This window comes from Trachurus japonicus, chromosome 9, assembly GCF_045865225.1.
Source record: "Trachurus japonicus isolate A0001 chromosome 9, Traja_1.0".
Classification (NCBI taxonomy): domain Eukaryota; kingdom Metazoa; phylum Chordata; class Actinopteri; order Carangiformes; family Carangidae; genus Trachurus; species Trachurus japonicus.
The window spans coordinates 15523888-15538723 of record NC_140915.1 but is presented as its reverse complement, the minus strand read 5'-3'; the positions used below and the strand labels follow the sequence as shown (position 1 = coordinate 15538723).

The following is a 14836-nucleotide window of genomic DNA, read 5'->3' as shown; positions in this document are numbered from 1 at the left end:
CAAAGTGAATGTTTACTTCCTTTTCCTCGGACAGTTTATTTCCTCTCTTGTGTTTGGAAGTTTTTTTTTTATCGTTGTTGTTGTTGTTACTATTATTATTATTCTTGTTGTTATTATTGTTATTATTTGTCCTGTTTTCTTTCTTTTTCTTTTTCTTTTCTTTGATTTTTCTTTTCTTTTCTTTCTTTGTTTGGTGTCACTGTCTCTCCTGGTGATCTGTCAGGCCGAGAGTCAATCAATCAATTTGTTTATTTCGGGCATGTCTAGAGTCACGCTAGTTTTGTTTGGAAGTGATTTATCCCTGTTGTGTTTGGTTTGTTTTTTGCTTTTTTTTTTTTCTGTTAGCTTGTTTAATTAGCTGGTGTGGTGAGAGCCCGTTAGAGGGGGCCGGTGTTTAGGTCTCTGCTGAGCCATGAAGACGTTGAGGGCGAGCTGGAATCTCCCACCATGTCACAGGGAGAGCCTTTACGAAACCCTTTCACCACCACCGCCGCCGCCGCCGCCGCCACAGTCAGTGTCTCTCTGGCCGCCATGTTGGAGGTCCTGAGCTGATTTGATTGTTTTGATGATAACGTCAACTCGTTATCAGTTGCGATATCCCACAATCCCCCCCTGCACACACGCACTCCCAAAAAAAAAACAAGAACCTTATACAATCGCTCTGTAAATGGTGCATTCAGGTGATCTACGTAAAGTAAACTCTGTCACACCGCCGTTTCCTGGTGATAAACTTGAAAACTACTGAGACTGAAAGATCTTTTTTTTTTTTTTTTGGCCTTAAAAACAACATTTAACAGAAAAATCTTGAAAATCGGTGGCTGGTTTTGTTTTTGGAGCGTGTTTCAGAGTTTTGCGATGTCAGTAACTCAAACATCTGCAGCTCTGTGATAACTGTAAGTTATGGAGGAGCACCTGAATGCACCATTTATGGGAGGATAGTTGAGGCTCGGTGTGGCCTTCAAGGTCCTTCAAGTGACACACGTTCTAGTGCTGTTCAGGATCACAAAGTTCAGCATTTGTAGTTAATAATCAGATCTACTTTAATATATAAAGTCTGGAAACTCCAGAGACTCCTGAGGGGCCTCAAAAGCCCCACGACCACTCTGAAATTATCACTCACACTCCTAATCAATTGCAGCAGATTTGTCCAAATTGTTAATCTACAACTGGTCCAGGTTCACTTTGTACTGATATTATTTTATCAAATTGCTTCCATCTTTTTTTTTCTGTGTCAAATCCCCAACACAGAGAAAAAGCTCAGGCAGGGCAGCATTATTAATTATTTATTATCAATACATCTGACGGTTATCCTGTTAAATAACTTATTGAATGTCCAGTGTAATAAGAGACTCATTGTTACATCCTCCTCACGCCCAAATAAAATATGTCAGTCGGAAATACAAAGATATAAAGATTACAATCCCTTACTTCGAAATATTTACATTTTAGAAGCTGGTGCTATTGGATTTTTTTTTTTTTTACATTTCACACTCAATAACTGATCATAATTATTGATAAAGGACCCAATCGACTAATCTTCTGTACCCTCTGATATTAATACAGCCATGTTAATAATATCTACACTGGTCCCACTTTCCACTTGTTACACACACACACACATGCAGCCATTTTCTCCAAACGGCCTCCAACATGGCGCCAGCAGTGGTTGCTGGGAGATCTTTTTTTTTTTTTCTTTTTTTTTTTTTTGACCCAGCTGCAGATCTTCTATACACACAAACAAACAGACACACACATACACACACACACATACACACGCACACACACACACACACACACACACACACACACACCCTTTTCGATCAGTCAGTCCAAGTTGAACCAACAAAAAGCAGCAGTTGCCAGTGTCACCGCCGGTGTTGTACCAAATAAAGAACCAGGTTCTAGCGAATGCGACGGTGTCATGTGTCAAACGGCAGGAGGGAAGCCGGGGTTGGAGGGGTGGGGGGTGGGGGGTGGGGTGGGGGGGTCACACGGGGTCACGGGGGGTCACGGGGGGTCGAGTGTCTCCTGGAGATTCAACAGTTATACCAAAATTAAAAGCGGAAAAATCCTGCCACTCATGACACTCGTCTTTCCGTAGAATGTTTTGATCCTCTGAACTCAACAGCGTCAAAGCAGCCTGGACGAACAGTGTGTAGATACTTGCTGCTGAATACTGTTTACTTTTTATTATTATTATTATTATTATTGTTATTTTTTGTTTTTATCGTGACACTGGCTACCTACTTTTTGAGCTCTGTTACTGTCTGACACATACCTGAAAGGATGTTGATCAAAAGGCAAGATGGTTACACAGGGGGAAAAGACTGTACAAGTTCTTTTCTTAGGACTGTTAATAATACAGTTTAAGGTCTAAAGCATGTTGTATTTATAATGGCTATATGTCGTGCCTGTTTTATTTTTATTTTTTTTCCTAAATTTAAAAACAAAAAATATTATATGCTTTTTATTTGACTACATTGCTTTGCATTCTGTCTTAGTAAAGCCATGTCACATGTCTGTTTTCACTCTAATGTAAACTATCAAATATCACAATAAATTTTCAATGGCATTAAGTTGTCGTGTGTTGGGCGAAGTTGTCGTTCTTTGTTTGTTTCAGCCACTTCTTGGGAGCTCCTTGTTTTCTGTTAAAACATTTCTCACACTGGTTACTACAAGTGAACTAACCCTAACTTAAGTTTGAAGGCACTTTGTACCAAATTAGTACCAAGTGTTGGACTGTTCCTACTAGATGTTGCTCTTCCAAAATAATTTGGTGCTAACAGTTTTCATTACATTACATTACATTACATTTTTCATTTTCAGACCCCTTTAGTGACTTTATTTTCAAAATTAGGTCAAGTGACTGCTGGTAAACACATCCTCTTAAAGTGGAACTATGCAAGTCTGGTCGCTATTTTGCTAGCCCCCCATTTGTTTTCAACGAAGCTGGGGCGAAAGCAATCCTTTGAATGGTGGATAATGTTATATATCATACGTGTTACAATGTGTATATTTGTGTAGTCATATCTGTCATAAACAAGAGATGGTGCCGCAGAGGAGAGATCTTGGGCTTGTAAGGTTGGTTTTCGGCCAAGAGACGCCCAGTGGAAGGCAGAGAGCCTCCATTCTCCCTGTAACAAGTCATTTAACCATCACAATTACTCCAAAGCTGTTCAATTAGGGTAAAAAATCTTGCATAGTTCCTCTTTAATGGGCAGAAACCAGGTGACACTTTTAAAAGTGATTGATCACAGTGGTTCCACAACAGTACGGGCATATTGACTATTAACTAACAATGTGCTAAAGGTTCTTGTTTAAACGTCATCCTGTGATGAAAATAAATAAAAGTACAAGAAGAAAGAATGGGTCTGAAATGGGTGTGGATGTTTTTTTTATGCTAAACTGGGGGATATGCATCTTTTCTTCTACAAAGATGTTCCATTTGTTTTACATTTCCTATCATTAAGTGTAAAAGCATGTCTGTAAGTAAGTTTAAAATGCTTTTCTCCTTTTGGATTTTGTGTTTTTAAAGGTCATACATGCAGCTAAAAGGTATGTACCTCAAAAGTTAAATTATTTGCCTTCAAGATACATTTCATTGCACACATGAACAAAAAGAAACCATAGCTTGGATCTTAGGACATTATGTCATGAAACATGTGGGAAGTTGAGATAAAAACAAAACAAGGACATCAGCAGTTACAGTTTAAAAACAGGAACACGGGGTCAAAAGGAGAAACTCATCTGTGGCCGTCGTGACAAGTGTGAAAAGGTGATGAGAAGAAGTTTGACAGTTCACCACGGAGGCTGAACTTCTGATTAAATATTACAAGCCTGGCAGGAAATGTGTCAGAAAATGCCCTTTAAATGTAAAACAATTACTGAAGCATGAAATTCACCGGTTGCCCTGCTGTGTGCGAGTCTCAGACAGAAAGTGGAGAGAGCGTTAGACTGTCAAGTAATTACTTTAAAAACTGAGAGACCTGCAGAGTTTTTTTTTTTTTTTTTCCACTGATGGCGTGTTTTTCTTTTTTTAGGACTGACCTAGAAGTCATGAGTCAGCTGTTGTGTCCTTCATTGACTGTAGCCAGACTTCCTCCTCTGTCTGCAGCTCTGGATTACAGCCAAAAAATACAGTATTAGTACAACACCTATGTTTTTAGATTTAGATTTCAGATTAAAGTTATATAACCTTAGTGCTAAAGGAAACCTGGAGTGTCACTTTGTGAAATACTAGCATATGTAAACTGTTTCATTTCAATATTTAAAATGTATGCAAGACTGAAATACTTGAAATATTCTTGATGCTAAAAACAGATTTGTGCCACATGAATAATAAATATTTCAGGGGTCGCCTCCAATATGAACTATGTTCTCACAATGCGTTGTGCACTGTGATCTTTGTCATGATGTCTTGTCATCCTACCCTGGTTTTATTTTATTTATTTATTTTATTATTTATTATATCTATTATGTATGCTGTATGTTGTGTGTGTGTGTTGTGAGCTCCAGGACTTGATTCATGCCTTCTGTTCATTTTACATCAGGTAAACGATGAGCACACTGTGATATATGCAGAGATGTTTCATTTCTATGCAGATGATAGTCAACTGTTTCCCCCAGTTTAACGTCATTAGATTTAAAAAGAACCCATCCCTGGATTAGACATACCAAAAACAGACGTACCAAAAATAGTTTCATTTCTATGCAGATGATAGTCAGCTGTTAAAGACACGGTCACAGGGGTGCACACTGGCAGCCACACTTCTGTCTGGCTATAGTCGACTCGTAGCTTACCACCTACAGTGTGAATGTGGTACGAATGAATAAAGCGCCTCGGCAGGGCCGGCCCTAGGATTTTGGTGGCCCTAAACAATATTTTTGTTTGTGGCCCTGCACTCTAAGCGCAAACACCAAATCACTGGTTAAAACTGAATACAGACATGTTTATGCCCTCTGAGGTTTGAGGCCATTTTCTCGAATTTAACATATTTTCTTAAATTTATCTTTTTAAGATACTTGCAGATGTAACAATACTCAAGTGTTTTATGTCTAAATATTAGAACCTCCGCTGTAAGCACACTGAGGCCAATTTGTCCTAGAACACTGTATAAAGAAATAATTTGGGCCAAATGCTGGAAATTTGAGGTCTGCTTTTTGAAAAATGTCAAATCCCTTGTGAAAACACTCCTTCAGTCATGAGAATGAACTGTTTTGGTGCTTGAAATAGGATATGAATACAGTAATTATAGATAAGTGTAGAAAACAAGTCTAAAATGAAATTTTGTAAGATTGCTTTTTGAGCACAAATGTTGTCATTTCTGGCATTCTATTTTCACCTAATGTCTCAAATGTGAGATAAAAGAAGCTGAATATTGACTTCACATTACATATAAAGCTCATAGCGTGAGTGTCCACCTCAGGATGTTTAAATGACTTGAATGAACCCCATCATGTGGCCCCCCACCTAACGGCTGTGGCCCTAAACAACCGCATAGAGTGTTTATGCCAGGGGCCGGCCCTGCGCCTCGGGTATGAAAAGTGCTTTATAAATCCAAGTCATTAAAAAGGAACTAAACAGGCTTCACTGCTCATCGTTTACTTTGCAACGCATTCAACACTTTTGTTTAAACTCTTTTTCATATAGTTAAAAACTTGAGGAAGATCCATTTGGTGGATTTTTTTGTTGTTGATTCTTTAACTCTTAAATTTGGTGTTGGTAGTGAATCATAACCTGAGATCAACAATCAAAGCTGGGTCACGTCGTGTTAATCTTGTCCCGATGTTTAACAGATTCATGCAGCAACGCTTAAACCTTGTCTGTGGTTAAGTTGCTCAACATTTCTTTTATTGCATCATGTCTGTCTGGTTTTTATTTAAATGATCCCATGGTTGGAGGAGTTAAAACCAAACAGAAGTTCCTCTCTGATAAACGTAAACTGATCTTAGTCTTTGTACTTTCCCCCTTAAAATGAAGTCTAACACGATCAGTCAAGTTAGATTTAATCAAATGCAGCTAAATCTGCTGTCAAGAAACTCTTTGAAGCATTTAATGTCGTAGTTCTTAAATAGATACAAGCAGACGTATTTTCATAATAAATCATGTGATTTTGATTTTATCCAAACTATAAATGTTTTGAAGTAACAGAAACAAGTTAAAGGAAGACAGACAGGAGCATATTAAGGCGATGAATATTCTCTTACCTGATAAAAAACGATCTCCTTTATATTTTTGTCACAATGTCGACATTTCAGCTGAAAAGTGAATCTCACCTCTGATTTCCCGTGAGTTCCTCTCAGTCTGTCCTCACTCTTGCTTTTACCTGCAGTTTCTGCAAGTTAAGAGGTGAAAGGTGACGGTGAATATTAATGTCTGGATTATAAGATAGAAGACCATCTTTGCATTTTATTTACCTGAGGTGAGGTATGTGTGAGTTGTGTGTGTGTGGAATAAAGAGGCTGTGGTGGCCTTGGAGGTTCGCATCGGTCACACATCAACATCGTTATAAAGTGAAAACAGGAATAGAAATGCAAATAGAAAGCGTTAATATTCTGCACCACAAAGCTTAAAAAGACTTCACCTGTTTATTCAGTAGGCTATACTGTCTCTAATTCATGTCTTACATCAATGTATGCTGTCATCAAACTGTGAATTATCCTGTGTTTGCCCAGATTTAAAACCGATCTGGAAATATGAGATTATATAATTAACTTTTTATTAATCAACGTTTTAAAGACAGATGAATATGACACAGTAGAGCAGTGTTGTGTACACTTTACCTCTGTAATGCACAAATTTCGACAAGGTAGTTTCGTCTCAAATCAAATACGGTCGTTGTGAACTTACCAGAAATGACGGTCGCAACTTTTGCCCATTGAAGAGAGATTGTAGAAGATTTCAGCATTTGATGTGTGGTCAGAGGCTTAACAAGTAGCTTAACAAGCAAAATGCGACAGCTAGTGCTAACTTGTGGGTAACATTAAGCCGGTGATAGTTAGCCACGGACACCACACCGTATTGGCAGTAGCTAATTCAGGTCAGACAGCTAGATTTACCCAATAATGGCTTCTATAATCTGACACATTGGTGCACTTGCACACTCAAAATAGTTTGTATGCGGTAAGTAGGCCTACTGTATGGAAGTGTGCAAAACGAGCAGCATTAGTGTGATTTTCACCCATGAAATTATTGTTTCATAATTTTCATTATGTTGCTGTTGTCTGAGTTTCATGGGTCCCTGGTAGCTTCATCCTGCTCAGTGACGTCATTGAAGGTAGGCATGTTACCCTGCTCCCATCCCTAGTTTTTTCAGCAGGCACATGTTCGGGTGGATTTCACCCGACGTTAGTGTTTATGTATCTAAATCAGGCGACCGTTTCTGGTGATGCTGAAAATGTTTCTTTTTTCTTTGAACTCCACCAAATAAGGCTCAAATGTCCCACAAATGGGTGGTCTGAAGGACAAAGTCCCAGCTCCATTAGTTTTTTTTTAAGGAAGTTTTTGTTAAAAAAAACAAAAAAAATCACAAATTTTTTATAGGGTCACCATGATACCTTTTTTTCATTTTGTGAAACATTGTATAGCCTAGTGGAAAATTAAGGAAGTGTACTTCAATTTGCCATGTATTGTTGTATTTTAATATACTTTGGTGAGAAATATTTTTTTATGGGTATATTATATCGGGTAAAAACTTTTTGTAACGTTAGTGTTCTAGGGTTAACCTGAATCAAGTTAAACCTAAGTTGTTAGTTCAGTTGTTTGATGTTCAAAATCAGCTGAAATGGAGAGAATGAAATAGTTTGTTTTCCCTAATTACCTGTATAAGGTAATTCGCTCACAGGAGTGTCAGTTTTCCTTGATTTTAATATGGAGCTAAAAAGATCAAAGGATCATGGATCATCCTCTAGGAACCATGAATGCAGTTAAACACTTTTCAATTCATCAACACATCACCGGTTCGTCCTGTCGATGTTGAAGTCACAGCGCCGTGCGAAGCTTTGAGCGGCTTTAGAAGTGCAGGTTCTTCCTGCAGCAGATGGTCCGGCCCCTGCAGAGCCCTGATCTCAGCATCATGGAGGCAGTGTGTGTGATCACATGAAGAGACAGACGAGTCCACAGAAGAGCTGTGGGATGCTCTTTTGAAAGCATCTTCACTTTTTAAAGAGCGTCAGTATCGGCTACGGTGGCCCTGAAGGCTCAATGCACTGACTGCAGCAGCTTAAGAAGAGAAAACACATGCAAAGACACAAAAGCTACAAATTCAAATTCATCTTGACAAAACATAATCTGCAAAAATACGTAAACGTAACACGTGTTTCTGGCGACAGATAAAAGTGACAGACCAAGCTGAGGCAAGCTTTTTGTTCAATGTTTCTTGACTTAAGTTAGGGTTGTTTGTAATTGTAAATAAGGTGAGTTTTTTGGTTTTGGTTTCATGTTTCATGTTTCATATTATTGTTAGTGTGTACAATTAGCTTAGCATTAACCTTCAGCCAGGTCTGTCACTTTTTTTCTGTTCCTGGAAACACTGAAATTGCGCATTGTCAAATTCAAAAGTTGGTTTTCTGAATTTGTTGCACATTTTTATCTTTGCACATGTGTTTTAGGATAGGATATGAATTTATTTATTTAAAACAAGGACAATGATGCACAAAAAAACATTAATCACATAGGACAAGAAAAGATGGCTTGATCCAGGTTAAAACAGCATTTGCTAATTTCCACCTGTAGTTCCTGATTTGCAGCATAGTAGTCCCAGTTTTCTTACACTTATAGCCTACACTGCAGTGTATTATTGATCCAATCAGGGTCACCATACTTCATATGTTTGCCCTGTAATGTGCTTCGGCTGTATACAAAGAGGAAAGTTCAGGGATGGACAGAGTTATTCTCAGAGGATCATGAACTTAGATCAAAGTTTGTGATAATCTGTTTAAAAGTATTTGAGATTGACCCTCACTGCCATCCATAGGAGGAGCTATAGGAGCACAGCTGAGGACATTTCCAACTTAAACAGGAGATTTCAGTGTCGGCAGCAGCCAGTGGTGGACAGTAATTTAGTCAATTTACTTGAGTACTGTACTTGAGTACATATCCAGAGGATTTGTACTTTACTTGAGTATTAGATTTCTTTGGTACTTATTACTTTTACTTGAATACATTTCCAAGACAAATATTTTTACTTTTACTCGAGTTAATTTCTAGGAAGGCTGAAAAGTACTCGTTACTTTCAGGTCTGCTCTTTTTTTTTTTTCTAAAGTCCTATTGGACACAAGCTGTGTTTGTCAAAGAGGGAAACCCTGACCCCTAAAAGCAGCACATCAGTTCAGGTGGTTTCAAAGAGTTCATTCTCACAAACAAGAGTTAAAAGCTCCTTTAATTCATTTAGAAAAAAATTATAGTAATTCATTGATGAAAAATAAGAAATTTACTCTTACTCTTACTTTTACTTAAAGTAAATTTAAAAGCATGTACTTTTGGATACTTAAGTACCTTTAAAAGCAAGTACTTTTTTACTCTTACTCGAGTAACATGCTACTTTTACTTGTAACAGAGTAAATTTTGACCAGTAGTATTTGTACTCTTACTCAAGTACTGGGGTCGAGTACTCTGTCCATCTCTGGCAGCAGCTCCCAGCGACTTTAATCAAATCCAGCAGCATCTTAACATGTTTGTGCTTCGTCAGGTGACTCCACTGAATTTTTCCCCTCACCACAAACAAGATTATAGCAGGAAAATATGAATGTATCCGAAGACGTGGAACAACCCCAACCATGGATAACCAATTAACAACATTACATCCTGTTTTTTGGGCGGGGGGGGGGGTGCACTGACCCTTTAAAATGAGCTGCACTGTGGCTGAGTCTGAGTCACAATGAAGGACAATCAGACCAGCAGCAGCAGCAGCAGCACAGCTCATCACACATGAATCCTCCGATGAAGCTCAGAGTACAGTACTGTCTGTATGTGTGTTATTATTATGGGCTGGGGTAGTTGCTATGGCAGTGAATGCGCACACTTAGCTGCTCCTTCACCGTCTCCGTGCCGCCTGTGATGATGCTGATGCCCACACAGCCGCGTGTTGTGTTGTGTTGTGTTGTGATGTGATGTGTTGATGTCCTTGAGGCGTCTGGCTCGTCTCGGCCACGGACGAGCAGCGCCACTCGGCTCACCTGTGGCCCCTCACCTGCAGATCTATCTATCTATCTATCTATCTATCTATCTATCTATCTATCTATCTATCTATCTATCTATCTATCTATCTATCTGTCTGTCTGTCTGTCTGTCTGTCTGTCTGTCTGTCTGTCTGTCTGTCTGTCTGTCTGTCTGTCTGTCTGTCTGTCTGTCTGTCTGTCTGTCTGTCTGTCTGTCTGTCTGTCTATCTATACCTGTCCTTTTCTTTCTTTCTTTCTTTCTTTCTTTCTTTCTTTCTTTCTTTCTTTCTTTCTTTCTTTCTTTCTTTCTTTCTTATCTATCTGTCTGTCTGTCTGTCTGTCTGTCTGTCTATCTATCTATCTATCTATCTATCTATCTATCTATCTATCTATCTATCTATCTATCTATCTATCTATCTGTCTGTCTGTCTGTCTGTCTGTCTGTCTGTCTGTCTGTCTATACCTGTCCTTTTCTTTCTTTCTTTCTTTCTTTCTTTCTTTCTTTCTTTCTTTCTTTCTTTCTTTCTTTCTTTCTTTCTTTCTTTCTTTCTTTCTTTCTTTCTTATCTATCTGTCTGTCTATCTGTCTGTCTGTCTGTCTGTCTGTCTGTCTATCTATCTATCTATCTATCTATCTATCTATCTATCTATCTATCTATCTATCTATCTATCTATCTATCTATCTATCTATCTATCTATCTATCTATCCGTCTGTCTGTCTATACCCGTCCTTTTCTTTCTTTCTTTCTTTCTTATCTATCTGTCTGTCTGTCTGTCTGTCTGTCTGTCTATCTATCTATACCTGTCCTTTTCTTTCTTTCTTACTTTCCTATCTATCTATCTATCTATCTATCTATCTATCTATCTATCTATCTATCTATCTATCTATCTATCTATCTATCTATCTATCTATCTATCTATCTATCTATCTATCTATCTATCTATCTATCTATCTATCTATCTATCTATCTATCTATCTATCCATCCATCCATCCATCCATCCATCCATCCATCCATCCATCCATCCATCCATCCATCCATCCATCCATCCCCCTCACTCTGTCTTTCTTTATTTCTTTCTATCTACTCCGTTTCTCAGTCTTTTTACTTCTTTCTTTTCTATCTCAAAACTATATCTCTATTTCTCTTTCTCTCCATATTCTACTGTATCTCACCCTCTCTCTATTTCTCTGACTCTCAATTCTATCTATCTATCTATCTATCTATCTATCTGTCCGTCCGTATTTAGTGTCCCATTGGAAACACTTCTGTTTCATCTGATTCCCATAGTTTACCAGGTTGTAGCTGCGCCGCCCATTACGGCTCATTACTCAGTACGGTGGCCTAGAGAGCTCAATACACGGCAACAGAAAATGAACTAACGTGCTCAGAAAACATCTTCATCAGTTCGACAGCTCATGTGCTGCAAAAAAAGAAGAGAAAAATCAACAAACATGCTGCAAATTCAGTCCAGTGTTTACTGTAAAGGGGACAGTAAAAGTGACGCACCTCGCTGGGATTTTACTCCAATTGTGACTTCTACTTCTTTTTTTTTAACGTTATTTTTCTGCCTCAGTTCTGATAGAAAGAGGATGACTTGGTGCAAAATGGGGCCATAGGTTGGTTGGTTGGATGGATGGATGATGATGACACTCACGGTGTTGACAAAGATGTTTTTCTTCACCATGACAACAACCACATATAGCTATAGAGACACAAAGCTTGCACCTGTCTGCAGGGCCGTTGCTAGGAATTCTGGGCCCCCTTAAAGAATACTAAAGTGGGCCCCTCCCCCTAACTTTTCCAGTTTTTTTTCTTAGGCTACGTATGTATTATCATTTTTTATTTAGCCTACTTTGTTTTGATGCTAATGCAGCATTACACTGCAAAAACTCAAGAATATTTGTCTTATTTCTAGTCAAAACAAATACTTAAAGTAAGACACATCATATTAAAAGTAGCTTGTTTTTAGACACTTTTTTTTACTCCTTTCAAGCATATTTTCACTTGGAATAAGTAGAAAAAATCTGATAGTGGAACAAGTTTTTCTTCCTTGTTACAAGCACAAAAAATATGCTTTCACTGGCAGATTTTTCTACTTATTTCAAGTGAAAAATTGTTTGAAACAAGTGAAAATGATCTAAAAAAAAATAAAAAATTATGAAAAAGTGGAAAGAGATTAGCTTTGACTAGAAATGAGACATTTGGACAAGAAATAAGACAAATATTCTTGGAAAGATGTTGAGTTTTTACAGTGTACTATGAGTATTAGTCAGGGTCTTACACAGAATAAATCAGTCATACAAAGATTAGACTACTGGGGTTTTTTATGGGCCCCACTGGGCGCTGGGCCCCTAGAATTATCATCACCTTTCTCCCCTATACAACGGCCCTGCCTGTCTGGTCTGGTCTGGTCCTGTCCTTCCTTCCTGAGTTCAGGTGCTGTTTTCTAAGAACTGACATCTTATAAATAAATATTTCCCCGTCCGTCCTGAAGTGGATGCATGCAGCAGGTTACAGATGGCTGGAGTCAGTCGGTGCAGACGAGACGTGAGAAACAGAGCGTATTCCTCACGGTGGGTGGACGCTTTTCATCCAGCCGCACCTCGGGCTACTTTTAGTTGCATACATATTTCAGAGTGTGAATCTAACCTAACCTTTACTTTGTAAGGGACCAAATCCTGTACTCACAACAAGGGCCAGTGCTGGGAGGAGGGAGAGAGAGAGAAAGAGGGGGAGTGTGTTTGTTGTTGGGTGTTGTGACGGCTGCAGATAGGCAGGATGAAGTGTTGTGTGTGTTGGCTGTTTATGTCGCTGTGTGTTATACCCATGCTCACAGGCCTCATTTGTGACAATTCACAAATAAACATTAATCTCGTAGGACAAGAAAAGATGTCTTGAGCCAGGTTATTGCAGCGTTTGCTAATTTCCACCTATAGTCCCCGTTTTGCAGCATAGTAGTCCCAGTTTTCTTACCTATTATTGATCCTTCAGGGCCACCATACTTCATAAGTTTGCCCTGTAATGTGCTTCGGTTATATACAAAGAGGAAAATTCAGGGATGAACAGAGTTATTCTCAGAGGATCATGATCATAGATCAAAGTTTGTGAGAATCTCAAATACTTTTAAACAATCTGTTTATTGTTTAAAAGTATTTGAGATTGACCCTCACTCATATTTCAGAGTGTGAATCTAACCTAACCTTTACTTTGTAAGGACCAAATCCTGTTCTCACAACAAGGGTCAGTGAGGGGAGGAGGGAGGAAGAGGGAGAGGAGAGAGGGAGAGAAAGAGGGGGAGAGTGTGTTTGTTGTTGGGTGTTGTGACGGCTGCAGATAGGCAGGATGAAGTGTTGGTGTGTTGGCTGTTTATGTCGCTGTGTGTTATTCTCATGCTCACAGGCCTCATGTCTCCTGACCTACTTCTTCTCCGAGACACTTGGACACACACACAGTTCAAGCTCTTCTCTCTTGCTCTCACATGGTGTGTGTGTGTGTGTTATGTGTGTGTGTGTGTGTGTGTTGATTCAGGCTGGCACCGGTGGCTGTGGACGACCATATCGTCCTTTTGCTTTTGCTTTTTTTTTTTTGTTTTGTTTCCTGTTGTTCACACTCCATTAGCACTGACAGGTTCCTGAGCATGAGACAGGAAGTAGACAGTAAAGGATAAGGATAAACAGTAAGTGGCTGAGTGTGAGGGAGGCACGAAGAGTGAGAGGTAAACTGAGAAAGGAGGGGGGGGGGGGGGGGTGAACCAGTGCTCATCAACTGGCCTCATTTTAAGTCCTCTATACAAATACTGAACCAGAAACAACAGTGAAATGCCTCTTATATGGCAATAAATTAATAACAATAATGAAATTACATGAGAAATAAAACTTAAAGAGTCACAGGTGGCGTTTTCCACTCTGCAGTTTTTCTTTTTAACACTATAAAATAAAAGTAGAATAGAAATAATTCAATTTTCTGATGATATTTTACCTGAGTAATAATTTAAATGAGCTTGTAACACAGTATTGTTACATTGCAATTATGGTAAATAATGTGCGTGAGCCTCAAAAGCCTACAAATTCATAATAACAACAACTAAATATTCTTCCTAAGTCTTGTTTAAAGGGATAGTTCAACATTTTAGGAAATTGGCCCATTGCCATAATATAAACTGTAATACTGCCTATAGTCTTAGCAGTAGGTTCATTACCTTTATTTGTCAGTGCAAGCTATTTTTAGAACGGCAGAGCAGAGCCGCGAGCGCTACAGAGGCTCATGGGATTTCTTGGTTTCCCTCATCAAACTCATCAAATACACAATCCAACAACTCCAAAATGCTCTGGTGGACAAGTTGTGACCTGCACATTCACCACGCTATGAGATAATAACAGAACGTTATGAGACAGAGTTGTTTTAGAGGTAAATTCATGCAAAACCGCTGATGCACGTTGCCTTCAGGGACAGTTTTTCAGCAAGCAGTCTCTGCATTTACCTCTAAAACAACTCTCTCTGGTAACGTTGTGTTATTATCTCATAGCGTGGTGAATGTGCAGGTCACAACTTGTCCACCAGAGCGTTGTGGAGTTGTTGGATTGTGTATTTGATGAGTTTGATGAGGGAAACCAAGAAATCCCATGAGCCTCCGTAGCGTAGCTCTGAGCAGCTCACGGCTCTGCTCTGCCGTTCTA

At 38.9% G+C, this 14836-nt stretch overlaps 1 protein-coding gene across 1 annotated transcript in view; it reads left to right on the top strand.

The window, feature by feature from the left end:
• The window catches only part of LOC146981176 (nuclear factor 7, brain-like), a 454853-nt gene that overhangs the window by 305398 nt on the left and 134619 nt on the right, over positions 1-14836 (top strand). The window lies entirely within an intron of this gene.